We start from the raw sequence: 9,714 nt of genomic DNA on the forward strand, positions 1-9,714 counted from the left end.
AGCAACAACAGCAAAATAAATAAAATAACAAACAAACAAATCATCTTTGGTATCTTGGAGCCACAGCATCTGTCCCGGCCCCAAGACAGGCAGCTGGGTGGCTCAGTCTCGGTATCACAGCCGCTCCCCGCCACCTGCGGCTGTCCGGGCACCAGTAGGCTTGGGGGCGAAGGGATGTCACCAGCGGGGTTAAAACCCTTGGCAGCTGATCTGGCAAATAATCGTCCGTTCACCCTGCTTCTATGCTACTTTACTGCATACACTGATTCCTTTGCCATGCTTTCAGTTGGTGGCTTGAGACAAACCTGGCTTCCTCAGCTGGCCTGGAGCATGCTCACTTCCTCGTCACACAAAGGTGATGCATGGAGTATAAATGGAAGCAGGTGGAGAGACTGGCAAAATGAGGCAAAATAGTTAGAGTTCTTGAGCAAAATTTGTATTTAGAGGTTTTGGTCTAAATTTATTAATTTAAGCTGTCATGCTCTATTAACTTCAAGACAATTGCTTTAATTAGAATTTATTTTCCAGCAGCAGCAATAACATCAGAATATAAACCAAGGACAGATTGGTACTCAAAAATGGGATTTTTTTATTATTTTTTTTTTCCAGTGGAGGTTGGCATGGAGTAGCATAGGCTCTCCGGCAAGAGTTGGGATAGACAAGAAACATAGTCATTAGTTAGGAGGTTGGTAGTGAATGCGGGAGATGATACTTCAGGTACACACAACTTAACTAACCAGCATGGGTTCTGGTAAACATCTCTAACTGTATCAAGACTGACCTCTGTGTGCCCAGTCATTGTCTGTTCAGATTGGGATTTGGCTGATTTCTCTCTTTCTGGCAAAATCAAGGTGGGATGGGAGTATATTGTCACATGCTCAGGTGGTGGTGTGGCTGGGGTTTAATATGGTTGCAGAGGCCTAGTTCCTCAGGCTGAGATATACACTTTGTGTTTTCATTCCCTACATGTCAGAGGGTGATTATGGTATTTTCCAACCTTACAGGAGCATTTCATAAATGGATTGCTAGGCACACGCTGCCATTATGTAGCCCAGGGTGCAGTGCTTGCTTATTCTAATTGCAGGCTTCTGATAACATTAGATAAATTGGTTTTGCATGCATAGATGGGATGGAACTTTTAGGCATTTCCTACCATTTGTTAGGCCTGCCCACTACCGTCTTTGTCTTACATGCCACAGAAATTCATTACTGCCATTATTTTCTTCATTCCTCCTCCTCATTTTGCAAAAGTTAGGGAACATAGATCATATCAGACAACTAAGTGAACAACTATACTATTATTAGGAAGCTGAACACAAGTATTTCAGTATACCTGAAACTTGATATCTACAGTTCAAAAGAAGTCTGTAGGTTGTTGTTTTTTTTCCCCTCTTTTGTCTGTTCTTTTTTTCTCACATACCGATATTAAGCAATTAGAACCAACATCAAAAATAAAGAAGTCTGTAAAAGTCATGATCTGCTCACAGAAGACTTGCAAACAGAAACAAGGGCAAAATGTGACTGATAATTTTCCACAATTAATAGCTTGATCAGTTCTAATTACATTACAGCATGCCAAACTTATAGCAGTAGATCTTGCCTGAACTAGTAATTTGCCTTAATTTCATTATTATTCATTTCATTCAAGCTGGCTGATATCTATGTGGAACAGCTTGGCAAAATCCAGTCATTTGCAGTCCTGTTATTACTGTTCTGCCCCTCTATGGTGCAGTGTAATCAACCATGCATGAGGTTATAGAATCAAGTATAATCACCATCTGCCTAGCACAGGGTAGATAATCTTTATTCTGAGAGTTAAATTTTGGTGTCACTTGGTCTTTTGCATGTAATTCTACTTTTTCATTGACTCCACTTTACCAGCTGAATGTCAGCAAAAATCCCCTACTGAACAAGGGTTGTTGGCATCATGGTATGGTAATTGGGATTACATTAAATTATATTTTTTCCTTCAGTTGCCTACACTGGCAGACAAGGAAACGGTTATTATCGTGCCATTTTAACTAACTTAGCTAGCTGGTTGCCTTTAAGTAAGGTGCCTGCTTCATATTTCAAATAGCAATTGTAAAAACTGCTGCTTTTTTTTTTCTTTTTTTCTTCTTTTTTTTTCTTTTCTTTTTTTTTCTTCTCCTTTCCCTGCACTGAAGATGTCAAAAATGAGGAAGAAGAAACATAAATCTTACAAAACAGGCTTTTGGTATATTTTCAACCTTAACACTGAAGGCTGGTCTGAATAAAAACTAGCTAATTTTTTTACACTTACTGTTCCTGGCATTAGCCTGCCCATCCACTGAAGTTATTTGCTAAATTATCAGTTTATCCCCATTTCAGAAAACTGTCTTCCCAAAGCAGCAGGTTTTGAGGAGCTGGATGCACAATGGAAATGTTTCAGACTTTTAGTAGCCTAATGATCATTACATGATGAATACCAAAGGACTGGTAAAATAGCTTTACTTGTAATAAGACATTTTGGCTTCCTTTTTTTTCTGATCCTCGATGTTTTTTTGTATCTCTCTTCCTTCAAGACAGCCTCTTCTAATCTTTCCCATGTTAGTCTATCCTCTACTTCCTCTACAACATCATTTTGCCTTATCAACCTTCTATTTTCATCATACCAACAGTAATTCTTCAATATCTTCCTTTTTTGTCTTTTTTTGTTTACTATTTTTATTTCCTTTTCCCTTAAATGTTCCCTTAAACCTCACCTCAGTTTAACCCTTTCATTTTTAAATTTTTTATTTCATGATTTCTCCCTTTCATACTCACCTTCCTGTTCTTCTGAGCTTTTTATTCCCTGAGGTGGGTAAGGGTTTCTTCATATTTCTTCGTGTCAGACTGCAGTGAGTAAGGGATAGCAGGTTCAGCCAGTCAGGTCACGAAGGCTGCAGTAGGTGCTTTTTTACCTGAAGCGGAAGGATGCATTTTGTTTACTCTCTCCCGTAGTTGCATTAGAAGTGAAATTTGTAGCTGAAGGGGTGGTTAGGAGCTTGAAAAGTGGAAGCTTTGGGCATACAGCCCAAGGAAGATTTGTCCATGTCCAGTCAAGGAAACACAGCTGCTTGGGTTTGAAGACTGGGCAGACTTGCACATAACATTATAGGTCTCCATGCGCTTCTCTGACCAGGCAGAGCATACAGAGCACACTTTCTCTTTCCTGTGTAGATTTCTCAACAGTCATGAAGAAAAGAAAAATTAAAAAAAAAACTGTGTTTTAAAATAATATTGTTATAAGAGACAGATTGTACTGCCTGGAGCAGTGTAGGTGACAATGCTTTCTTTTGACTGTGCTTTTCTAGGAAAATATCCCAAAGTACTACTTTTAGTGATAGTAACATACAAACAGCAGAAATCAAAAAAAAAAAGCACACAAGACTGGGGGTTGGTCAGAAAAATACTGTGGCCAGTAATAATATGGCCAAAGCATACACACAAAAGGATTTAATTAAAGTTATGTGAAAATTATGTATGAATTTACAGTCTACAAACACATAGTTAGGTTTTGACCACTGAAAATATTCTCCTTCAGTTATCAGAGAGCACCCATGAACATAAAGCTAAGATTATGTGTAAGTGTTAGCCTCTCTGGGACTTCACTTCCTACATGTCAATATGATATACTGTCATCTCCTGACCACGAATGTAACTGTATTATGTAGACTTGAAACTGTAATAAGCACAGAACCTACAATATATAGGACAATTCTACTTATACTTGGAAGATATGACTGTGGTAATACAGATGCCATATTTCTGTCAGTTGTAGAATGTAGCTTGGTTGCCTGCAGGCAAAACTATTATTAGACAATCCTAAATATATACTGAAAAATCTAGAAGAATAAAAATATTAAGTTTTTGTTAAAACCTGTAAAATAATGGGCTATACACTGAAGTAACAGATGGGTGCTTTTGTCTGGAAGAGAAAGAGAAACCAGCCACGAGGAAGCCATGTCAAGCACACTCCTTGGTAAACCTCTGGAGAGAGGCCTGATGGTCTTCCAAAGAGGACAGGATATTCTCACTGAGACCAACTCCTTTGCAATCCATGCAAATAAATGGTGCAGAGCTTGGACTGCCATGGCAACTGAGTGTGCTTGTTCCCCACTTACAAGCTTCCTGGTAATCAGATTTTGAGCTATGTTTGTTTTACCATGAAGTCTGCTCTTTCAAATGGCCTTTTGTAATAGAAATTGCAGTAATCAGGAGGTGAATGGATACAGTACTGCTGGGGCTCGAAAAGGAACTGAGAGATTGTCTAGTCTTGCTGTGACTGCTTCTGTTGATGTTGAGGTAGGCAACAATGAAATGTTAAGATCTGCTGAACTTTTTCTTGCCTTCTTTTGGTAAATTTAAGTCAAGGTAGATGACAGAATGAAACAGCTTTTGAATTCTCTCTACTGCATTTTTCCCCTCTTTGCATGTAAGAATCCTTTGCTTTCATTACAACACTCTGAAAAAGTTAGTAGTTCAATCCTCCGTTGTTGAACCAGTGTAATGCTCCCCAAATGTAATTGACAGGCAGATTTGTGGCAAAACTGAAGTACTTGCAGATTATCAGTGCAGGGCTGAAGACTGAGGACCAAGAAGGAGGAAAGCAATTGAATGTTATATAGTATTGAGGGAAGTATTATTGTGTGTAGGGGCAGAAACCTCTTCCTGTACTAGCTGTTCCCTTCAGTTTGTATGAGGATCAGTCATATTTCCCCAGATTCCCCCAATACCTTTTCCAACCTTCACTAGGTATCACACAAGTTGTCCTCAATACTGACAAGCCATGTGATGGGAAGGGAACACAAGCTCTTCCATGCAAGGCCCTTACGTTCCATCAGGGCCTCTGCCTGGTCTCCTCCACAAAGTCAGGGTCATTTTGATCTCTTTTCAACACAGAAGACTAGACAATGGCCTACCTGAGGGTGACTAATGGGACCTACAGCCAAATACCACAGCTGCAAGCAGCCAAAGGTGGGGTGAGGTGAGGAGATTTACCCTAGTAGCAGTGGTAACGTCTCCAGCTGTGCAATGGAGAACTCTGCAGTAGGCACCAACCAGACATGAGCTGCCCTAGGCAAACACTTTTCGTATGTTTTAAACCAGTTCTGATATTTGAGTTACCAGGAAGCAGTAGAAACTCCCAATTATTATGTTTACATTGATGAGTCACCATAATGTTTTGTGTCAATCTTATCTAAAATCCTTATCATTCTTAGCTCTTCTTGGTTGCTAAGAGTACTTTTCCTGTACTGCACTGAACAATATCTGCAGCTGCAGAAGTATGACAGAAGTAAGCTATGACTTCAACACACAGATACCAAACCACAACCATACTTAATGCAACAAGAATGAAAACCGGACACTACTATAAAGAAATACATATTAGTACACATATTTAACTTTAATTTGTTAAAACTTATTTCACTTGTAACAACCCTTTAAAGCAGCAGAATTTGTTATGTATTACATGTAGACCAAAATAGAAAAATTGAAACGAAAAGTATGTAAATTACGTTAAGCTAACTCCCCGTTCTGCTTGCACATCTAAGCACATGTAAAACTTCAGACGCTGTGAGTCATCCCATAAGCTCCACTTTCTAGAGGTTATTCATGTGCATGAGATTCATCACATGCAGCCAGCTTCTTGTTTTTTGTGGTGAAACACCAGAGAATAAGGAAGATCAATATTACATAAACCAGACCTGCAAATATAGCTAATACACATGTAAACATAAATATACATCATACTTACTCATCATGGATTCAGCAGAAAATGTGGATGCTTTCCTCTGCATCCTTTGCTACACAGTTTCACAGCTATGATAGAAGAGATGAAGATGTATGACTTAAGTATATAATAGTTTCAATTTAATTTATATAAAGATTATGATGGAAGTTAGGTTGTAACTATGTGCCCTTCTTACGGCTGATTTTAACTGCCAATTGCTAAAATAAATGTTCAAACTGAGGTGTCTAAGAAGCATGTGACCAATTTTGAATTTTTTTATTTTTTTTAAATAGAGATGTTAAATTCAGTTTGTACCACCCCTGTGTCAGTGTTCATGATCCTCCTGCTGACTGTGGGAGTTCAAACCTTTCCAGTGAAAAAAAAGGCTTTTTTTTGGTTTTGTTTTGGTTTGGTTTGGTTTGTTTTCCTTAACTTGGGACAGTCATTTTTTTCCTCTAATTGAAATGGTTGAACAAGTCTTGCTGACAAGTTCTAGAGGTTTTCAGCCTGAGGCTGACACCTAGCATGGATAAAGCTTGCTTAACTTTCATTCAGCCTACACAGCAATAATGAAGATTGCCAGCTTTCATCATTGGGAAAGCCAGTAGATTCCTCTGCAACACCGTGTCACCTTAAACCCACTGCTTTTCAGGTCTGTAGGTATTTGGATGGTGGTTTTTTGGGTGTGTCACCACTCCCAAATATATACATATATAGAAATGAACAACAACAACAACTTACCTGTTTCCATATTGCATGTTCACTCCATCCAAATATTCTGATATTCTTCTTCAGAGACCTCCAGGACTGATGTATCTACATTAGCAAAATGTCATCATATTAATTTTACCTTCAGCATTCTTTAAGTGTGGAAATAACATACTTGGAATATAAATAAATTGTGTGACTACCATGAGTGTGTGAGAATGAAGCTGGGTTTAACTCCCCAGTTGCTCCACCTGTATTTGGAGACAAAGCAGTCTACAGGCTCTATATCATTCACTGAATAAAGCACTTTTTTGTTTTGTTTTGTTTTGCTTTGTTTGTTTGTTTGTTTTTCTTTTCTGTGCAGGATTAGTGTGTCCTTGAAGCCAGTTTCTTTCTTGAGTGCATAATGCATCACAGTGCTCCAGTTCTTGACTTGCCCCCAGCCATAAGTGCCTTGCTTGGCAGATCCTTCCTGAGGAGCAGTGCCACTCGGTCCATGGAGAGCTGGCAGACAGGAACTGGGGCTGGGAGCTTCTGCCAGCTGGCTGATCAGTTGAGGGACAAAGACAATAGTTTATCTATCCTTGCTCTGGTTGGTTCCCAAGACATTCTTGTCCTTCAGACTGGCATGACTCTTGGATCCATGACAACTTTCATACCATACTGCTGACCTATCTACATTTTGCTCCTTCTCACTATAAATACTTATCATTTTTCCATAATTTTACTTTCATTTGTGGGGACCATCCCAGACACTGTTGCCTTTCACCTGCATTGTTACAGCAGACAGTTACATGTAAGCTACCATCACTTCAGTCTGCCTAAGGTGCAGCACTATTCCCTCAACTTCTTATTTATTCTGTGGATAACTCATTGCCGATGCATTCCTGAACTGTCTGAACATAACAGAAAATAAAGAATTTATTCTAGGCAGAAGTTCTGGCAACTGGAAACCTGTGTTTAATGCTTACAATATATTCTTCTAAAAGGTAGCTGCAGGATTTTTTCTTTTTTTTTTTTTTTTTTTTAAAATAATAATTGTACACTTTTCCATACCTAAGTTTTCAAAAGCTCTGGTTCATTGTTTTTTCATTTTTTGTTGTTGTTGTTTTTTTTTTTCTTGCTTTTTTTTTTTTAATTTATTGAACTCATCAACTAGAAGGTGAGAGAAGTGAACTAATTAAACAAATTAATAAGCCTAATTTTTGGAAATTGAATAACAATCAAACAATCATCCAAGGCCAAACACTAGTAAATGTTGCTAAACCCATAGGCAGCAATGAGTAAGGAAAAGGGCACCTGGTTTATTGTTTGCTATGAAGTTATATTAGAGATTATTAAAGACTATTTATGCTGGTTTTCAAACTACCATCAAGACAGTATGTAAAACTGATGAATTACATTGTTCGATTTCAGGATTATTCTTCCAACTGGACAGTTAGAATCCTGACCTCGCTTTCCATCTCACAATAGTAAGATTAATTATGTAGCAAATCTCTTTACTTGCAAATACTTTGTTTTGTGAATACAGTCTGTTTATGTCTGAGATAATGTTCTCAGGCTTTACACTTTACATAATTCACAAGCAATAAATTCAGCACAGCCATCTCACAGTTCAATCATAATGGTTCCCTAGCAGCCTATGAACAAGGTTTTGATTTGCTATGAGATTTTCAACACACATTTGCCTCTAGGTTTACTAGAGGTGACTGATCACTATTAAGGAGACAGCAATTGCCTTTTACTCTAGGAATCTGGAAGATGGTGTTTTCCTAGAGCTCTTTGGATGGGGGAAGAACCTTTCATCTCATAGTACTTTAGTTCAGGATAAACCTAGGGCAGCTTAAAGGCCTAGCAAAATTTGAAAAGATAGCAAATATGGTGGATTCCTAAATTTGGACCAACCAACACTGCAAACAAATATAGAAGAAATGGGATGTATTCAATTACTGTCAGTTTTCAAGAAAATCAAGGAAAGAAAGACAGACAAAAGAGAGGAAAAGAAGATAACATGCACACTTGTGCCTAATCTCACGATCTTCAGTTTCAGAAAGTCATCATACTGTGAAGAGGGACCCAAAACACACAAATCAAAACCACAAAAGAGACAGAGACAATTGTACCAGGTTCCCAATGAAAGTAGAAAGAGAACAAGAATTTTCTGTCACTCAATGTAACTCATCACCGATTTAAAAAAAAAAAAAAAAAAGTTATCGTGATGTTTGCCTGGCCCTCAGTCCTAAATCATCTCTCATTTCTAGGAAGCAACCACAGTGTGAAGTGTCAAACTCAGAATCTTGTTTAATGTTTTATTTTCAGCCACTATCAATTAGTCTGACATTTAATTTACAGAAACAAGAAGTTCTGGAATACTGCAGAAATGCTGCAGCCTGTGGTTTGTTCTCTCGTTTGTTTAATCTACTCTTCTAACTGCTGGTATCGATCTCCGTTTTAAGGGCGTCTAACCACTTTGTCAAAGAGAAACTTCCCAACAGCACACAGCAAAATCAGTGGGACAAAGTATTTTAGGCTGCAAAGCACAAAGCCACTCCTTTCCATGCCTCGTGTCTGTGACCTGTCTCTGTGAGGGAGATACTAAAATCTTTGCACATGGCTTTCAGGTTACATACATTTATTTCCCTCCTGACAATAAGCTGGCTGCCCGTCAATCTCAGGTATCAGCCCTTCTGAGCTACTTTTGCAGTTTCTTAACTAAGAAATAGGTGTAAAATATAAAAGAATCTGGTTCTTGGCAGAAAGAAACTCACTCAAAGAACAGAGAATTTTTTGCTTTCTATACAGAAGTTCCATTTATTACTAGAGGTGTTTATTTAAAATGGCCCAAAGCTGCAGTCAAAATTACTTCCTTTTGCTGGACCTAGCAAATGGTTTCTTTCTTATATGTGCTTACACGTGCCTTGCAGATCAGAATGCCTTTCTTCAAAAAGTTTCTCAGATATGTATGAAGTCTTAACAGCCATAAACAGTCTTTTCACATAGCACCTTGTCACATGACACATAGATACCAGCCAAGATGCTTTTTTTTTTCTTCTTCTTTTTCAAGTCTTTTTTTGTTTGGTTTGGTTTGGTTTGGTTTTCAATTGACCTACCATTCTGCTTCTTCCCTCCAGACAAATACCCAATGTGTTTGAAATTTAAAGAGTTTGACCTAATAGTAATTTGGATTTTTGAGAATTACAATGTATTTTGAGACTCCTTGTTTTAGTTCCAGTGATTGTTCAGTTAAGATCAACTACTGTGAAGATCTATTT

The 9,714-nt window shown here is 38.2% G+C and overlaps 1 long non-coding RNA gene across 1 annotated transcript; it reads right to left on the bottom strand.

Moving 5' to 3' along the window:
* Positions 1-5,706: 5,706 nt before the first annotated feature.
* Positions 5,707-6,792, bottom strand: LOC121067724. Its single transcript, XR_005818416.1, has 3 exons — positions 6,646-6,792; positions 6,476-6,550; positions 5,707-5,823 (listed from the first exon to the last, which is right to left on the bottom strand). It is a non-coding gene; the product is annotated as an uncharacterized LOC121067724 (long non-coding RNA).
* Between the last annotated feature and the right edge of the window lie 2,922 nt (positions 6,793-9,714).

This window comes from Cygnus olor, chromosome 3, assembly GCF_009769625.2.
Source record: "Cygnus olor isolate bCygOlo1 chromosome 3, bCygOlo1.pri.v2, whole genome shotgun sequence".
NCBI lineage: Eukaryota > Metazoa > Chordata > Aves > Anseriformes > Anatidae > Cygnus > Cygnus olor.